Source organism: Notamacropus eugenii, chromosome 7 (assembly GCF_028372415.1).
Source record: "Notamacropus eugenii isolate mMacEug1 chromosome 7, mMacEug1.pri_v2, whole genome shotgun sequence".
Lineage (NCBI taxonomy): Eukaryota > Metazoa > Chordata > Mammalia > Diprotodontia > Macropodidae > Notamacropus > Notamacropus eugenii.
Genome location: NC_092878.1, coordinates 99,516,426 through 99,530,847, shown reverse-complemented (window position 1 = coordinate 99,530,847; position 14,422 = coordinate 99,516,426). Strand labels below are relative to the sequence as shown.

The window sequence follows — 14,422 nt, the reverse complement described above, 5'->3', positions numbered from 1 at the left end:
GGGTCCTAGCTGCTTTCTAGTTTTATTTTAATAATAATAATAATTTTAGTAGTAGTGATAACAACAATGATAGTGACAATTGACTTTAGAATGATGCTGATGACTACACTATTTGTTATCTAGTAAATACTGTATTCCATCATTTATGTCGTTATAATCATCAAAGTTAGGGAAACATTTTTAGAAAGCACTGTGCTAGGCATTATAGGGAATACAACAGGAATAAGATAGCTTTGGAGAAAGATGAGTTGAGTTTTAGTTGTTGCGAAGTAGTAAAAAAAAGGAGAGGGGGCAGAGAGGGGGAGAGATGGAGAGAGAGAGAGAGAGAGAGAGAGAGAGAGAGAGAGAGAGAGAGAGAGAGAGAGAGAGAGAGAGAGAGAGAGAGAGAGAAAGCATGAGCTGGACTTGGAACCAGAACACCTAAATCTGAGTATCAGCTCCATTGTTGTACTACTAACTGTGATAACAAGAAGTCATTTGACCTCTATGAACTTTAGTTTCCTAATCTGTGAAATGGGGATAATAATATTGTGCATCAAAAAGATATTGTTACTAAAGTGATTTGCAAACTGCAAACGATGTGCTATATCATTGTTATTAGCACCGCTCTGAGCGTAGAGTACCTGAAGAAAATCAAGTGTGATAATGCATTTGAAATAACACTATAAGGAAGCAATTTTACATCTGCATTTTAATTCTTTTCTGTTTTAAACAAATTGTTCTTAAAAGGTTAGGTGATTTCCAATGTTATGCATAACTGAAAAAAAGTTAGTATTTAGTTAGCAACAGTATTTGAAAATACCACAGTACTCATTGTCCCATTCTCATGTTCCAAGAAATCTAGATCTCCCTGAGCTCTTAGGCCAATCTGATATTAGAAAGCATTACTCTTCCAGTCGTTCACACTTAACACACAGATAATGATGTCAAGAATTCTGGAAATTTAGGCAACCATTCGGAGCTTCAAAAAAAAATGAGACATCTGGAAATGAAAATTAATAAAGCATTATAAAATATACCCTTACTTAGCCTAAGGGAAAATGAAGACTGAGCTATAACTGGGAAATTTTCTTTATGCAGATAAACGATTAGTTAATATATGATGGAAGTCAGCTAACCTCCATCTTCCCACTGGACAGAATGAAGAAAAATGACCTTAAACATGAGACAGATTGAACACAAAAATTTTCAACAAAACATATGACAAAGTCTCTCTTATTATACATGTGGACAAGATGGAGAGATTTGGACTAGATAATAGTACCATTCGTCGAATTCTTAAGTGGTAAAGTGATGAACCCAAAGAGTAGTCATTAATAGATACATGTCAAAATCGAGGTATATCTTTAGTGAAGTGCCCCAGGCATCTTTTTTCTGTCCTATGCTATTCAACATTTTTATCAATGACTTGAATGAAGGCATGGATGATAAGTAAATCAAATTTGCACATGGCATAAAGCCTAGGGATATCGTTAACAAGTTGTGTGACAGAATCAGAATTCCCAAATATCTCAGAAGGCTACTGTACTGTACCCACCATGATTTAAGATACTTAGCTACTTAGGATTAATATGAAGTTCCACACTTGAGTTACAAAAATCAGCTTCCTAAGTGCAGTAAACAGGAAACACAGGTAGACAAAAGATTATGTAAAAAAACTGCCTTTGTGTCTTTACGTTTTTCAAGAATAAACTTTTGATGGAATCATCATCCTTCTAATTATCTAGGTTAACAACTTCAGCTTTTCTTGTTACTTTCTTCTTATCCCAACAACATTCCATGACTCATTTCTATACTTTTGCATTGGAATGTACTGTTCTTACCCCACCTCCCCACATCTAGAGTCCTTACCTTTTCTCTCTACAGCCACAAGATCTCTTGATGATTCACTCTAGTGATCCCCTATAATCTCAAGAATCAAATATAAAATCCCCTATTTGGCTTCTAAAGTCCTTCACAACCTGGACCCTTCCTTTACTGCTGTTCAGTTGTCTCAGTTGTGTCCAATTTCTCATGACCCCATTTAAAGTTTTCTTGGCAAAGATACTAGAGCAGTTGGGCAATTTCCTTCTCCAGCTCATATTCCAGATGAGGAAACCGAGGTAAACAGTGTTAAGTGACTTGTCCAAAGTCACACAGCTGGTGTCCAAGATGAGATTTGAACTCAGAAAGAAGAATCCAGGCCTGGCACTGTATCAGCTGTGCCACCTAGCTGCCCCTTCCTACTTTTCCTGTTTTCTTACATTTTGTTTCCTTCCATGTACTCTGCAATCCAGTGACACTCCCCCCTTTGATGTTCCTCTCACAGGATATCCACTTGCATTTTCACTGGTTGTTCTCAGTGGCTGGAATCCTCTCCATCCTTGTCTTTGTCTCCTTAACTTCCTTTTAGATCTCAGCTAAAATCTCACCTTCCACCAAAAGCTTCTTCTGGTCCTCCTTAATGACACTGCCTCCCTTCTGAGGTTATCTTCCATTTATATTTTACATTTCTTATTGGTACATAGCTGTTTCCATGCTGTTTCCTCCATTAGACAGCAAGTTCCTTGAGGACACGCTCAATAATTCTAGTGTACAACAGTAAGGATTGGATATTTTATTCTTCCCCAGAATTAGCATTTCTATAATCATATTGAACCTGCTAGACACACCCTTCCCCTGCTTTTCTAGTCATGGTTTTTCTCTGATTTTTGCCCTTCAGTTTCATAGTTGAAGATTGTAAGATTTAAAATTGGAAATAGCCTTGACTAAGGTCACATAACTGGTGTTGGAACCCATTCTCCCAAACAACAGTTCCAGGACTCTTGCAACTACTCCCTGTCCACCTATAAGATAGTGGGGCTCTTTTGTAGAGCACAATTTCAGTAAACAAATTAAATTTACATGATATTTACCAAGAGGCTACTAAGTACAAAATTTGTGTTAGAAGCAGGGAGTAGAAAGATGAAATAGGACTCAGTTCCACCCTTCAGTGCGCTCATAAGGTGCTTGAGTGGATAAGTCATGCACATATTTCTGTGACAGGTGAGAAAATGATTAAGGGCATAAAAGATATCACATGGAGTGGAATCAGAGACTCAAGCAAAGAAGGGTCATTTACAATAAGATATAGAATCTATAATGTCTGACTGGGAATCATAAAAAACCTGAGTTCAGATTTCATCTTAGTTATTTCTAACTGTATGATCCTAGACATGTCATTTAATCTCTTTCGGTCTCACTTTCTTCGCCTATAAAATATCAACATCACACCTACCTTATACTGCTGTTTTGAGGATCAAATGAGATTATGTGAAATACTTTGCAAGCCTCAAGGCATATAAATGTTAATTTTATTATAATTATATTGTTATTTGTTGTAACAGATGAGAGAATTCATAGAAACTGTAACTTTTCCTCTAGACTTTGAAAACAGGGAAGTATGTCACTAATGGAGATGGGGTGGGGAGGGGTGCAGTAGAAACAAAGAATTCCAACATAAGGAGCAGCTTTCAAAAAGGGGAAGAATTTGGAGAGGGAAAAGCCAGATCAAAGGATAGCGAGTAGCCCTATGTGTCTGAACATGGGGCACCTGAGTGAGAATAATATTAAATGAGATAGGATAGATAAGCTGAAAACATATTTTGGAGGACCTTGAATGAAAGCTAAGGAATTTTAATTTTATTCTATAGATAATGTATAGTCGCTGAATGCTTTTAATTTGGAGAACGAAGAAGTCAGACTGATAGAGCTTACTGTAGCCAAATGTGAAGGATAGATTATACTGAGAGATTCAATTACATTCTCTACCTTGTTGCCATCTTACCATACAGTGTCTATCAACCAGGTGCCCAAGTCATTTTGGGAATACTCATCAGCCCCTGCAGCTTCTGACATATGGGCAATTAGAAAGCCTCAGGCTGATTTTACTCAGTGCCTGGAAGCATCTGCATGTGTGAACCTGCAACACCTTTGATGAGAAGCCCCTTTCTATTCCCTTCATCAGGGAGATTTGAATCCTCAAAAGGTATTCATATTTTAATAGGGAAATAAAGTCTTAAGTCAAAGGAATGAATCTCTAATGACAGCATGTCATCCCTCAATTATAAGTCAAAGAGCTAACGGGAGAAGATTTACTAGTGAAAGGCATATCAAATCCCAGAATTCTAATAGTCACCCATTGGTAAAGCCAACCTTGTCTTTAAAAAGATCATATCAAATTATTTATAGTTATATTATTTCTCTTTTATATTCAACAACTTTTAAAATGAGAGATAAAAGCAATTAGATCTATCTCTCTTATTTGTGATCATTATCACTGAACTATAACCAATATGTAGCAAATATAATAGAAGAATATTCAAACTATGAACTCCTTTTTTTTCACCTCAGTAATACTGCATATTTAAGGAAATGTAGACAGATCTATAGCAAAGCTTTAGGTAAAGATCTGAGACATGGACACAGTCTGGTGTTACCTACTATTGTTCCGCTAGAGAAAAGAGTAAAAACCTGCTTTGGAATTTAAGTAACGGGTGAAAAATGGGAGAAACTGTTAGGTCTTAAATAAGTCAGGTCCCCCAGCTTGGAAACCCAGATACCCAGACAGGACAAACTGTGCTGAATTGCAGCAAGCCTCTTCTTAGTGTAGCAAATTGCCATCATCCAGAAGACAATAAAATCATTAGGGGGAAAAGGGAACAGATGCTCTTTTCTTTTTAAAATCCTTCAGTCCCTAGAAAGAGGAATGCATTCCTTCAAGAGCTGTTTTATTACTGGTGAAGAGTGCTAGAAAATTACTCCCCAAGTCTCTTCTTTGAATGATATTCAGCAAATTCAGTGGATCAGGGAACCTGTCTTAAGAAACAGAATCAATTGTGCCTTGTAGATGATGCTGTTTATAAAAATAATTTGTTTTTATAAATAAATGTTGCTGTGGTGACATCACCAGAGTAAACATGTGTATAACTGGGACCTATTTTCAATGCCATTAGAACTTCAAGTATTTAAAGGATGTCATAGCTAAGGAATCTTAGACTTTTAAATGAATGTTTCTTCATTAATATAATTTACTATGGAAATGTGATGACCAAAAGATCATTCAAACACAAGATTTCTACTGCATATAAGTTAGTGTATTGATGAAAAATATGATTTATAAAATGCATATGCTAATTTAAAGCTACCTTGCTTTTTGTAAACCTGTGATTTTTTTATTTTGTTAAAATCATTTTGCTGTAAAGATCATGAGTGAACATCATTTCTAAATTTTGTATACTGATTTGATAATTTCTACAAAAATATTTGTCAATTACAGCAATATATTGAAGAGCTTGATGGTTTCACTGAAATACTATGCACCATTTGTGCCTTTAGTAATTATCTCTGTGAGGCAGTATGCCAAAAATGGATACAGACCCATCCCTGTGGTGTGGATGACCTAGGTTTTAAGTCCTGATGACTCTAACACATTCTGGATGTGTGACCTTGGGTAAATCAATTAACTTCTTAGTGACTCTGGGTGACACCTTAAGATTCTAAGTGGCAGGGAAAGTGACAGTCTGCATGGGTAGAAAAGATCTCTTTACTGTAGTTCCCTGTACCAATGCAATCTCAGACCTGAACGAGAAACAAAAGAGTATAATTCCCCATTCCCCTTCTGCTTCAACCTATTTTTTCAGTACTTTTTCTCATCTTTCTTTATGTGCCATTTCTTAAATATTTGCATCTCCATATGAATTTATCAGATGATAGTAAAGTCTTATGACAACTTTTCCTATGCATCAAAACATTTCACATCGAGCCCTGGACAAGGGGTGGAGGGTTTAAATCAAACCATCAATGTCACTGGTAGAACAAATCAGCGTCTGGCTTATTTTCAATAGATGAAGAACGTTATCTGGGTTTGCCAAAAACCCCACAGCCTTGAAATTCCACTAGAAGGTATTTTTAACAAGCTTTTGGGAGGTGACAGTTGTCAAAAGTCACAGAATCAAGTATGAATGTGTGGCACAGAACTTTATATCCGTACTCATTGCCTACAAAATGTCCGTAACATATCATATACACGTACATACATATATATATGCACACACATTTAAAACACTACCATTTCTTTCAAATATCACCTATGACACTTAGTCATTCTGTAGAATGACTTTCCTCAATCCCTGCCTGAAACATATGTTTAAATTAGTTCTCACTGATTATAGTAATACACATTTAAGAAGTAGAGTCCTAGTATAACATGTGGCACAGCAAATGAAAGAATAAATTATCTTTTTTCTACTTATGATCATAGCCTCATAAATGCTTCTTGAAATTATAATCATAACCAGATATGGAAGTTTCTAAGCATCACAGTAAGAAAAGTCATTGGTGACTTCAATGATGCAGACTTGTTAAGGTAAAAGGGTATCATGCACCTTAATGATCACAATGCCAAAAAAATTCCAACAATCTCAACAAAAACTAGACACCTATTAAGCTCTGAAATAAGTATGCTTCTTGAATAGATAGACAGGATATGCTCATTAAAGCAGCAAATAGCCTTAATTTCTATTTAATGATCTCACTAGCATGCAACAGATTTTTCACTCATATAGTCCACTAAACACTTGTTATAGATTTTTCTGGGCACGTTTATCATTTCTGCTTTATGAAGCAAAGCTATTCTAGTTTCTCCACCTATTCCATATATCATTCTCACAAATTATTCTTGGTTCACAATTGACTTTGAAGGCACTTACCAGCAGGACAAAATACTACATGTACTGAACATTTCCAACTAATTTTTTGAATGTCATTATAAAACAACTTTTTTAAATTCTAAGAAGAAATCACACATTTCTTCATGTAGATGTAGACACTTCCTATTAATTTGTATAAATACTATAGCTACAGTCAAGGTGGCATGGAAGTAGGAGAGAGGGGAAAAACCTTATTTGCTATAATGCTCCATGAAATTTACACATGAGAAAACAGCAGCATTTAAATAAAAAAGAAAATCCAAAATTGAGCTCCTTGGGAGCTTATATTGTGGTAGCACTCAATAAGATACTCACCAGAGCTACCAGGGCAGTTTGGGGAGCTCTCTGTAGACTTTAAGAAAAGCTGGTGTGCTGTAGCAGGGCAGGAAGGTCTACCAAATTTTAATGGTTGATCTAGACAGATGATAGACCACAACGACATACAGCTTTCTTCTTCAAAAATGGATCCTGACCTGTGAAAAGAATGATGTATATTTAATGTATATTTGTATAGTAACAAATCGATTGAGTTTCCACAGAAGTAAACTATACATCTCTCATTTCCTTTTTACTGGTTACTCATCCAGCAGATGAGGATTTACATCATAGGGATAATCTGAGGAGCAGGGAAGTACAGTGGAAAGAGTCAATGCATCTTCACCTTTGTCATGTGCTACCTGTGTGACTTTGAACAATTATTTTATCTCTTTAGCACTCAGTTTACTCTTAAGTCATGTAGATAAATAATTTTAAATCCTCTGATGTGATCCTCTGGTGCTATGGACTAATACAAAGCTGAAGAGGAATATGGCCATATATTCCGATGTGACCAGAGAAATCCTACATCCAGCAAACATTTGTCATATAAAATGTACAGCTAAGAAATGTTATTAAATTTGCTTAGTAGCACATGGTCCAATGATACTTCTATACTTTGATTGATAACAGAGTAGGAATGTAAGTGAACAATGTCAGTACATCCTTGGGAAAGCAGGCAGACAGAGTGTGGTGCCAACAGGGAATAAAACCTCAAGGCAAAAAGAATATAGAGTCAAATCTTGCATGCGACTAAAATTTAGACACTCAGAAAATCAGTTTTGTAACTGTTTTTATCTATTTTATTCAAGTCCTACAAAAGCCAACTTGACTTCACTTTTCATGACAGGACTTGGTTCATAGTTAGTCCATTAGCATATAAATAGTGGTCACTCTTACACCACCATGGACTTCCAAAGAAAATTAATGAACTTCCAAAGAAAACTAATGAGGTCAGATGTAAAAGCAGATGCCATATGGTGAAATAAAGTATAGATGTGTACTATCATATCTAGATATAAAAGTGAGCTAGAGTAACTGACAAGGTCTAGGGAGAATGGAGCACCAGGAAGCATGGAGATGGATAAGGGTGAGGCAGATACATTGTACTCATCAGGGATGCAATGTGCAGGAACATATGAAGGAAAGGATCTTGAGTGCCCCAACACCCTCTACTGAGATCACTGGCTTACATACCTAAAGCTACAAAGAATCTTAGAGGACATCCAACCCAAGTCCCTGACTTTTCAGAAGGAAAACAAAGATTCAGAGAAGGTATAGGAGACATGAAGAAGAGTGTTTCTGACTCTAAGTCCATGCTCTTCCCAGAGTGCCATGGTTAGAGATTATCTCCAACCCCTCATTTTACAAGTGTAAAAACTCAGGGCCTGGGAGATTAAGTGACTGACACTAGATTACACAAATAAGAAGTGAATGTGAAATCAGGTCATGTAACTTCCTCTTCAGTGCTGTTTCTATTGCCTTATTCTTCCTCCCTGATTTAGGTGATCAACCTGATGGGATGGGGATTCATCTACACGTATTGGTAAGACAAGGTGGTGAGAACAAATGGAATGAGCGAAAAGTAGATACTGATTGAGGCTGAATGAAAGATGGAGTTGTCACCTCCTCAATGATTGGTCCTGGGTTTTTATTCCCTTGTATCACTGTGGTGCATGGAGGTGTTTATGTTGGAGGGGGGTCATGGCTTACAATGCTCCAGAACCTACATCCACCTAACAAGCAGAAGATAAGAGAAACAAGCAGTGATTGTGGTTGTGATTGAACCAACTTTGGGTGCCTGACTTCTGCCCATGAGCTCTCCCTATTCTTCCATTTCCATTGTCACTATAAGTTCTGATTTCCCAGGGGGTCAGGTCAGGAGGTAGTAGTGAGTGGACAAAAACCAGAAAAAATACTAAGACATTATTATGAGATCAAAAGCAATAGAGAAATCACTGTGGGAGTGCAAAATTAAGAAGAGGCTTGTTCTATTTCAAAGGTGACATGGGGGCAGCCTGTGAGTTAAAGAGACAGGCTAGTAAACTGCTGCCAGGCAAAGGAGAGCAATACAGCATAGCCAAACACACCTAGATGGATATTTATTACTGTCACTAATGTGACCCTGGAATGGCAATACCTGATGTGTTAGGACGTGATCTCACCAAGCACAGAATCTCTAGATGCAAATGTTCATCTCATGTTTTAATGTAACTGGAATAGAGGGGCTTAAAATTTAGTTATGACCAAAAATCTTTAGGCAGAGTACAGGCAACCATCCAAGCCCAAACTGCACAGCCAATAAGTGTCAGTTGATCTCTTTCCTTCCTGGAAATAATGATAAACTCCTTTGTTTAGTATTTGGAACCCTTTAACATATGGCTACATTCTACCTTTCAACATTTATTGTATATTGTGCCCCTTTATACACTTGATAGTAGATGGATTAGACTATTTCCTAATGCCCCTATATCTCATTCTATTCTTTGCCACCATGCTATAGAATATACTGTCCCCTATGGCTAAAATGTAATTTCTACTCACTTTCACTTCTTATAATTCTTGCACCTTTAAAATTCAGCTCAAATGCTATTTTCTACCTGATTCATCCCTTCTTTCCTCATTCTCCAATGACTAAAATATTCCATCTTCCTTCTGGAATTTGCTTTGTATAAATTTTGTATTTCTTTTTCTTTGTAGTTATTGTTTCTTAACAACTGAAAATAAGTTCTTTATGGTCAGCAACTTCTCTCCTTTCCTCCTTCCTTCCCTCTCTCCCTCCTGTATTGATAGTGCATTTTTGCTTATTGTTAAAATAATTTTGCATCTTAATGAGGCTAAAGATCTTCCCCACCATTAATGGCTCCCATTAAAGGGAGTTTGATTAGGGCAAATTTATAGGAAGGTCCACACCTTTTGTTAATGAAGCACTGGTTCTCAAGGGTTGCGAAGTCCTCTGACTCTAAAAATGATGCATAAATACTCTGAGGTGAGGTTTTACTTCAGGGCTTAGTTTTTAGAAGAAAGTTTGTGTGATGGATGAGACTCTGGGAAGCCACTAAACAACTCCCCTGGCTTTGAAGACCCAGATGTTGGTGCTCCTCTCTCTGGTAACTATGTATGTATGGTCAGACAATTTGATGTGTCTACTGATTTGTGATGTATGTATTGCTTATGTCAGACAGTTGGAAGCCATGTCTATTGATTTTGATTTCTCCATTTTCTCTGAAGTTCTGGGTGTTAACTTTTTCCCCTGAACTAAGTTAATGACACATGGGCTTGATTCAAGTGATTATTGACCCCTAAAAAGTTGCCTTTCCTTTTAGAAAAGCAGATCAAAGAACCTGTGATAGCAGGTGCTCCTGTATATGTCGGGGTCCTTGCTTTTATACCTCCCTCTCTCCCTTTCTTCCTTCCTTCTTTCCTTTCTTCCTTCCTCTATTTCTTCCTCCATCCCTTCTTTCCCTCTCTTCCTCCTTTCCTTCTCTCTTTTGTCAAGGAAAATAACAAGAGCATTTTCAAGTAAAGGTAACCTGGCATTAAACCCTACTGCTGATACACACTAGCTGTGTAACCCCATACAAGTTCTCTAACTAATAAGTCTTCCAAGATTCTCTCTAAAGTCATAAAATGCAGAGCAGCTTCCAACCTGCATTGGTGGAGGGAACTGCCTGCTTAGAACTCTCTAAACCATTGAAATTATAATTTTAGTGAGGGATGGTGAGTGGATTGTTCTCAGGCATTGTACTAGGGACAGTAGATAGAAAAACAAAAATGAAATAACCTTTGATTAAAAGACTAATTCATTTCTGTTTCTGTCCTCTGTATCTGGCATAGAATAGATATTAAATAAATAATTGTTGAATGAATGCATTAAACAAAAGTGAAACAGAAACAACAGTGGCCTCAGTTTGTCAAACAGTAACTTGACATTGGGGAATTTTGCCAACATGACATTTACAAACCATACTGTTGGAAGGAAGCTGGGAATTCATGTCATCCAAATCTCTTATTTTTACAGATGAGGAAAGTACAACTCCAAAGAGGTTCAGTGACTTTCCCCAAAGATAAAGATGATTTGTGGCAGAACTGGATAAGAAGACCCAAATAAAGTCTTACCCATTCTCTTCCTATCAATCACACAATTTTATACTGTAATGTGCTTCCCTTCATGATATTCCTGACCACTGTTCATAGGACATGACCCTTGAAATTATGTTTCTCTTTCTAGGGAGAGATTTATCATCTATCCACACTCTTTTGCTGACTGTTCCCTTGAGACATATGATGTCAACGTCAAGGCCTGAATTAAGGGTGGCGGTGGTCAAACATACAAAGTCACTGCATATTATTTTGGGGGGTGGGTAGATTAGGGAATGTTATTCCTCTCTGTACCTGCACGGGTGTTCTAATTGTGGCCAAAATAAGCTTAGTTAGGAAGAACAGAGATGAAGTTTAATGGAAGGGTCCAGTTGATAGAAGGACTTCAGTGACCAATAATGTTGTTAATGTCAGGTGTCACTTGGTCTTGCAAGCTCTAGAATGCTTATGATGGTTTGGGTAAATTTCTGATCTGTACACTCAAATTTTAGATTAGATGAGCAACATTTTCTAAGAGTACAGACTTGAAATGGGCAAACTCAAGTGACTTCCTCTGAGGAAAGGTAGTCCTAAAATAATCAATTCTAAGATGCCCACATCTGTAATTCAATACCATAGGAATTTTAGGAGATTCTGATTTAACTAAAAGTTGGGTTACTATTTTTTCTTTCCTCCACTGGATTTTAAAGATGCAGGTATAGGAGGAGTGGACAGGAGGGAAGGCAGTAGACATTTATACAGTACCTACTCTGTGGTAAGTAGTGTACTAAGTACTTTGTAAATATTATCTCATTTCATCTGTCCAGGGAAGGAGGTACTATTATTTTCCCCATTTTATAGGGAAACTGAGGCAGGCTGAGGTTAAGTGATTTATCCAAAGTCACACAATTTTCAAGCATCTGAGTCTGAATTTGAATTCACATCCCCTTGACTTTAAACCTGGGATCTGTTCACTGCACCACCTAGCTTTCCTTATAATTTTTTAAAGAATTACTAAAAAATTTCATTCACCTACAAAGTAGGTAACTCAAAGCAACACAGTATAGGAGAGAGGAAGAAGACCTGAGTCAGAGATCTGCCACCTATTGCCAATGTGACATGGGAAGTCCAGTCAACATCTCTGGGACTTAACTTCTTCATTTATAAAATGAACAGAATTGTCTAGATGATTTCAAAAGCCACATCCTAGTTCTAAAGAGTTACAATTCTATGATTTGAATCTTCTACACCAATAGTAACAGACCTCTCATTAAATGTCTCCTTTGGAGTGGGATTTGAGAACTTACTATGAGCTGTGCTGTAGGTCCAAGAGTAAAGTCCTCAAGAGCCTCATAACTCAGCATGCTCTCAAGTGAATTCTGACCAGCATGTAGGGCTTGCCAGATGACCATGCATATTTTATCAAAAGCTAACATTTTGAAGAATATTGGATATTTTAAAGATGTAACCAAGCCCAGTGAGTATTGTATTGCTTCCTGAGGGGGTTGCGGAGGTAAAGAGGAGATATCAAATTGTCTGTAACAAACAATTCAGCTGCTAATTAGATGCAATTGAAAATGGTGGTTTATGTCCCTGCTATTCAACAAAGATATTGAGAAATGCATCCTTGTTTCGCCCAAATATCCCAAATTGTTATGCTGAGCATTATCGGTCAGAATTGTACTTATCTTTAAATATATATACATATATATATATGTATATATATAGGCATACAATCTAAATATTTTAACTGAGAAAGGTTTAAGAGAACTGAGGAGAAATGACATTTTCTTAAGATATGTCTGTTATAATTGCTTCCATGATGAGAAAGATAAGACCCTTTGACATGCCTTCCAAATAATTTAAATATATTAAATAGAAACATACTGAATACCCAGGATATTTGAGTTGTTCAACTAGCATTTGATGCTTATGCAGACAAACTTGGCAGTATAAATTATACAGCATTTATTCAGTTTTCAGGATAAATGGCTGCATGGCAGGTATACAGATGTATAAACACACACACACACACACACACACACACACACACACACACACAGCCTCTACTTATGATTCTTTTCTATGTGTTCCTGTAAGTTTCCTTTGCCTCACAGTAACTATCAATGACAAGAAATTACGACCACGATATAAACAGACAATCTCTCATTTCATTCATTCCAAATCTTGTTTTCATTTCATTTCATTCACTCCAGAATTAAATGGAGATTATGGTAAAATAAATGATTCTATAGTCAACCTTCATGAAGTGACTGTATTTAGCTTTTAGGGTAATGTTAACTTCACTGTGGTATTAGTAATCTCATCAACTTTTTGGTTAGGGATGGATAAATAACTAGCTTTTAGTATGTAAATTACTAAGAAAAACGTTTTGCAGAAAATGGGTCAGGTTAGAGATGTAAATGAGGTCTAAAATGTCTCATTAGGTTTTGAATTGCCTTTTTTTCTTTTTCTTTTTGTTTTCCAAGCATTATAAATCTTGCAAGCTTTTGGGGTAATTTTCTTGCTTGAATGAACTAGTAAGGTCTTTTCCAATAATAAATGAACTGAAATATTTCTCAAAACTAATTCTGCCTGAAAAGATACAATAAACTACACTCCAGAAGTTCCTCATCTTTCTTTTGAAAGTTACTCATATTGTTCTCTAAAATTTTAGATAATTAGCTGAACAAATTATGTATGCACATTTAATAGTATAAATAGTATTAGGGAATGTTGGTAAATCTCTGCTGCTGGTTTTTGTTCAAAATCAAATATGAACTAGAAATATTCCTGAACGTATTGGGGCAAACTAATATCCATAGAAAATCTGTATGACCCTAGAAATTAAGGCTATATTTTTCTAAGGATCTCTTTTGACAAATTCCCAAATCACCAGTCAAACTAGTGTCAGAGCTCAAAGAGACCTGGATGATTTTTTTTAAAGTCATAGTCTTAATTTAATTAATAAGGTATATACATTTTATATACATTTATATACATTTTATGTGTGTATTGTATCATAGGCAGATATATTTCCATAGACTTATAAAGCTTCATACAAATATGGAGAAATTTGGGATTATTTAGACATAGTATTCTTAATCTTTTTTGTATCATGAAACCTTTTGGAAATCTGGTGGAGCCCACGAAAATTTTATTAGGATGATATTTTCAAATGTAGAAAATTGATAGAATTGTATTGGAATTAGAAAGGAATTACACAAATTTATGTAATTGCTGCTCTTATTCAGCTAGTACTTACTCATGTCAGACTCTGGGACCAAGTTTGATGTTTA

The 14,422-nt window shown here is 36.3% G+C and overlaps 1 protein-coding gene across 4 annotated transcripts in view; it reads right to left on the bottom strand.

Moving 5' to 3' along the window:
• Positions 1–14,422, bottom strand: part of TENM3 (teneurin transmembrane protein 3) — a 3,393,579-nt gene that overhangs the window by 1,613,150 nt on the left and 1,766,007 nt on the right. For all 4 annotated transcript variants that reach the window (XM_072622672.1, XM_072622671.1, XM_072622669.1 and 1 more), the window contains one exon: positions 7,044–7,201. The gene's annotated coding sequence lies outside the window, so the exon portion shown is untranslated. The remainder of the gene's footprint in view (positions 1–7,043; positions 7,202–14,422) is intronic.